This window comes from Procambarus clarkii, unplaced genomic scaffold (genome assembly GCF_040958095.1).
Source record: "Procambarus clarkii isolate CNS0578487 unplaced genomic scaffold, FALCON_Pclarkii_2.0 HiC_scaffold_240, whole genome shotgun sequence".
In the NCBI taxonomy this organism is placed as follows: Eukaryota; Metazoa; Arthropoda; class Malacostraca; order Decapoda; family Cambaridae; genus Procambarus; species Procambarus clarkii.
In genome coordinates this window covers 354623-359811 of record NW_027189273.1, presented here as the reverse complement: position 1 = coordinate 359811, position 5189 = coordinate 354623, and positions in this window count along the sequence as shown.

Sequence of the window (5189 nt, the reverse complement as noted above, 5' to 3'; positions counted from 1 at the left end):
AGCCAGCATTTGCCTCGAAAATATGGCTCAGGCCTCGAAATTGGGATGTTTGGATTATTTTGAAAACTGCATTGGAGTTTGTGCAAAATGTGACTCACTGCCGCTTTCAGTACTTGGCATATGTTGGGTATGAAAAGTCGTAATATCAAACTGCTAATACGTGCAGTGAGCCTGAATTTGGCTCCAAAATATCTCTCAGGCCTCGAAATTGGGATGTTTGGAATATTTTGAAAACCGCAGGGAGGTTTGGGACAAATGTGACCAAACGCCGCATTCAGTACTTTGCATATGATGGGTATAAAAAAGTCGTAATTTCAAACTGCGAATACGTTGAGAAAGCCAGAATTTGGCTCGAAAATATGTCTCATGCCTCGAAATTGGGATGTTTGGATTATTTTTTAAACTGCATTGGAGTTTGTGCAAAATGTGACTCACTGCCGCTTTCAGTACTTGGCATATGTTGGGTATAAAAAGTCTTAATTTCAAACAGCGAATACATGCAGAGAGCCAGAATTTGGCTGGAAAATATGGATCAAGCCTCGAAATTGGGATGTTTGGAATATTTTGAAAACCGCAGGGAGGTTTGGGACAAATGTGAGCAAACGCCGCTTTCAGTACTTCGCATATGTTGGGTATAAAAAAGTCGTAATTTCAAACTGCGAATACGTGCAGATAGCCATAATTTGGCTCGAAAATATGTCTCAGGCCTCGAAATTGGGATGTTTGGATTATTTTTTAAACTGCATTGGAGTTTGTGCAAAATGTGACTCACTGCCGCTTTCTGTACTTGGCATATGTTGGGTATAAAAGTCGTAATTTCAAACAGCAAATACGTGCAGAGAGCCAGAATTTGGGTCTAAAATATGGCTCAGGCCTCAAAATTGGAATATTTAGGATATTTTGAAAACTGCAGGGGAGTTTGCGAAAAATGTCACTCACTGCCGCATTCAAAACTTGGTATATGTTGGGTATAAAAAGTCGTAATTTCAAACTGCGAATATGTACATAGAGTCAGAATTTGCCTTCAAAATATGGCTCAGGCCCCGAAATTGGGATGTTTGGGATATTTTGAAAACTGCAGGGGGGTTTGGGACAAATGTGACCAAACGCCGCATTCAGTACTTGGCATATGTTGGGTATGAAAAGTCGTAATTTCAAACTGCTAATACGTGCAGTGAGCCTGAATTTGACTCCAAAATATGGCTCAGGCCTCGAAATTGGGATGTTTGAAATATTTTGAAAACCGCAGGGAGGTTTGGGACAAATGTGACCAAAAGCCGCTTTCACTACTTCGCATATGTTGGGTATAAAAAAAGTCGTAATTTCAAACTGCGAATACGTGCAGAGAGCCAGAATTTGGCTCAAAAATATGTCTCAGGCCTCGAAATTGGGATGTTTGGATTATTTTTTAAACTGCATTGGAGTTTGTGCAAAATGTGACTCACTGCCGCTTTCAGTACTTGGCATATGTTGGGTATAAAATTCGTAATTTCAAACAGCAAATACGTGCAGAGAGCCAGAATTTAGCTCCAAAATATGGCTCAGGCCTCAAAATTGGGATATTTAGGATATTTTGAAAACTGCAGGGAAGTTTGTGCAAAATGTGACTCAATGCCGCTTTCAGTACTTGGCATATGTTGAGTATAAAAAATCGTAATTTCAAACAGCGAATACGTGCAAAGAGCCAGAATTTGGCTCCAAAATATGGCTCAGGCCTCGAAATTGAGATGTTTGGGATATTTTGAAAATTGAAGGGGGGATTGGGACAAATGTTTCCAAATGCCGCTTTCAGTACTTGGCATATGTTGGGTATAAAAAGTCTTAATTTCAAACAGCCAATACATGCAGAGAGCCAGAATTTGGCTGGAAAATATGGCTCAGGCCTCGAAATTAGGATGTTTGGGATATTTTGAAAACTGCAGGGGACTTTGTGCAAAATGTGACTCACTGCCGCTTTCAGTACTTGGCATATGTTGGGTATAAAAAAGTCGTAATTCCAAGCTGCGAATACGTGCAGAGATCAAGAATTTGGCTCCAAAATATGGCAAGGCCTCGAAATTGGGATATTTGGGATATTTTGAAAACTGCAGGGGACTTTGTGCAAAATGTGACTCACTGCCGCTTTCAGTACTTGGCATATGTTGGGTATAAAAAGTCGTATTTTCAAACTACGAATACGTGCAAAGAGCCAGAATTTGGCTCGAAAATATGGCTCAGGCCTCGAAATTGGGATGTTTGTATTATTTTGAAAACTGCATTGGAGTTTGTGCAAAATGTGACTCACTGCCGCTTTCAGTACTTGGCATATGTTGGGTATAAAAAGCCGTAATTTCAAAGAGCAAATACGTGCAGAGAGCCAGATTTTGGCTCAAAAATATGGCTCAGGCCTCAAAATTGGGATATTTAGGATATTTTGAAAACTGCAGGGGAGTTTGTGAAAAATGTGACTCACTGCCGCTTTTAGGACTTGGTATATGTTGGGTATAAAAAGTCGTAATTTCAAACTGCGAATACGTACATAGAGCCAGAATTTGCCTTCAAAATATGGCTCAGGCCTCGAAATTGGGATATTTAGGATATTTTGAAAACTGCAGGGGAGTTTGTGCAAAATGTGACTCAATGCCGCTTTCAGTTCTTGGCATATGTTGGGTATAAAAAATCGTAATTTCAAACAGCGAATACGTGCAAAGAGCCAGAATTTGGCTCCAAAATATGGCTCAGGCCTCGAAATTGGGATGTTTGCGATATTTTAAAAATTACAGGGGGATTGGGACAAATGTGACCAAATGCCGCTTTCAGTACTTGGCATATGTTGGGTATAAAAAGTCTTAATTTCAAACAGCGAATACATGCAGAGAGCCAGAATTTGGCTGGAAAATATGGCTCAAGCCTCGAAATTGGGATGTTTGGAATATTTTGAAAACCGCAGGGAGGTTTGGGACAAATGTGACCAAACGCCGCTTTCAGTACTTGGCATATGTTGGGTATGAAAAGTCGTAATATCAAACTGCTAATACGTGCAGTGAGCCTGAATTTGGCTCCAAAATATGGCTCAGGCCTCGAAATTGGGATGTTTGGAATATTTTGAAAACCGCAGAGAGGTTTGGGACAAATGTGACCAAACGCCGCATTCAGTACTTCGCATATGATGGGTATAAAAAAGTCGTAATTTCAAACTGCGAATACGTGGAGAGAGCCAGAATTTGGCTCGAAAATATGTCTCATGCCTCGAAATTGGGATGTTTGGATTATTTTTTAAACTGCATTGGAGTTTGTGCAAAATGTTACTCACTGCCCCTTTCAGTACTTGGCATATGTTGGGTATAAAAAGTTTTTATTTCAAACAGCGAATACATGCAGAGAGCCAGAATTTGGCTGGAAAATATGGCTCAAGCCTCGAAATTGGGATGTTTGGAATATTTTGAAAACCGCAGGGAGGTTTGGGACAAATGTGAGCAAACGCCGCTTTCAGTACTTCGCATATGTTGGGTATAAAAAAATCGTAATTTCAAACTGCGAATACGTGCAGATAGCCATAATTTGGCTCGAAAATATGTCTCAGGCCTCGAAATTGGGATGTTTGGATTATTTTTTAAACTGCATTGGAGTTTGTGCAAAATGTGACTCACTGCCGCTTTCAGTACTTGGCATATGTTGGGTATGAAAAGTCGTAATATCAAACTGCTAATACGTGCAGTGAGCCTGAATTTGGCTCGAAAATATGTCTCAGGCCTCGAAATTGGGATGTTTGGATTATTTTTTAAACTGCATTGGAGTTTGTGCAAAATGTGACTCACTGCCGCTTTCTGTACTTGGCATATGTTGGGTATAAAAGTCGTAATTTCAAACAGCAAAAACGTGCAGAGAGCCAGAATTTGGGTCCAAAATATGGCTCAGGCCTCTAAATTGGAATATTTAGGATATTTTGAAAACTGCAGGGGACTTTGTGCAAAATGTGACTCACTGCCGCTTTCAGTACTTGGCATATGTTGGGTATAAAAAGTCGTATTTTCAAACTACGAATACGTGCAAAGAGCCAGAATTTGGCTCGAAAATATGGCTCAGGCCTCGAAATTGGGATGTTTGGATTATTTTGAAAACTGCATTGGAGTTTGTGCAAAATGTAACTCACTGCCGCTTTCAGTACTTGGCATATGTTGGGTATAAAAAGTCGTAATTTCAAAGAGCAAATACGTGCAGAGAGTCAGATTTTGGCTCAAAAATATGGCTCAGGCTCAAAATTGGGATATTTAGGATATTTTGAAAACTGCAGGGGAGTTTGTGAAAAATGTGACTCACTGCCGCTTTTAGGACTTGGTATATGTTGGGTATAAAAAGTCGTAATTTCAAACTGCGAATACGTACATAGAGCCAGAATTTGCCTTCAAAATATGGCTCAGGCCTCGAAATTGGGATGTTTAGGATATTTTGAAAACTGCAGGGGGGTTTGGGACAAATGTGACCAAATGCCGCTTTCAGTACTTGGCATATGTTGGGTATGAAAAGTCGCAATTTCAAACTGCTAATACGTGCAGCGAGCCTGAATTTGGCTCCAAAATATGGCTCAGGCCTCAAAATTGGGATGTTTGGAATATTTTGAAAACCGCAGGGAGGTTTGGGACAAATGTGCCCAAACGCCACTTTCAGTACTTCGCATATGTTGGGTATAAAAAAGTCGTAATTTCAAACTGCAAATACGTGGAGAGAGCCAGAATTTGGCTCAAAAATATGTCTCAGGCCTCGAAATTGGGATGTTTGGATTATTTTTTAAACTGCATTGGAGTTTGTGCAAAATGTGACTCACTGCCGCTTTCAGTACTTGGCATATGTTGGGTATAAAAAGTCGTAATTTCAAACAGCAAATACGTGCAGAGAGACAGAATTTGGCTCCAAAATATGGCTCAGGCCTCGAAATTGGGATGTTTGGGATATTTTGAAAACTGCAGGGGAGTTTGTGCAAAATGTGAAACACTGCCGCTTTTAGCACTTGGCATATGTTGGGTATAAAAAGTCGTAATATCAAACTGCGAATACGTACAGAGAGCAAGAATTTGGCTCCAAAATATGGCTCAGGTCTCATAATTGGGATGTTTGGAATATTTTGAAAACTGCAGGGAGGTTTGGGACAAATGTGAACAAACGCCGCTTTCAGTACTTCGCATATGTTGGGTATAAAAAATTCGTAATTT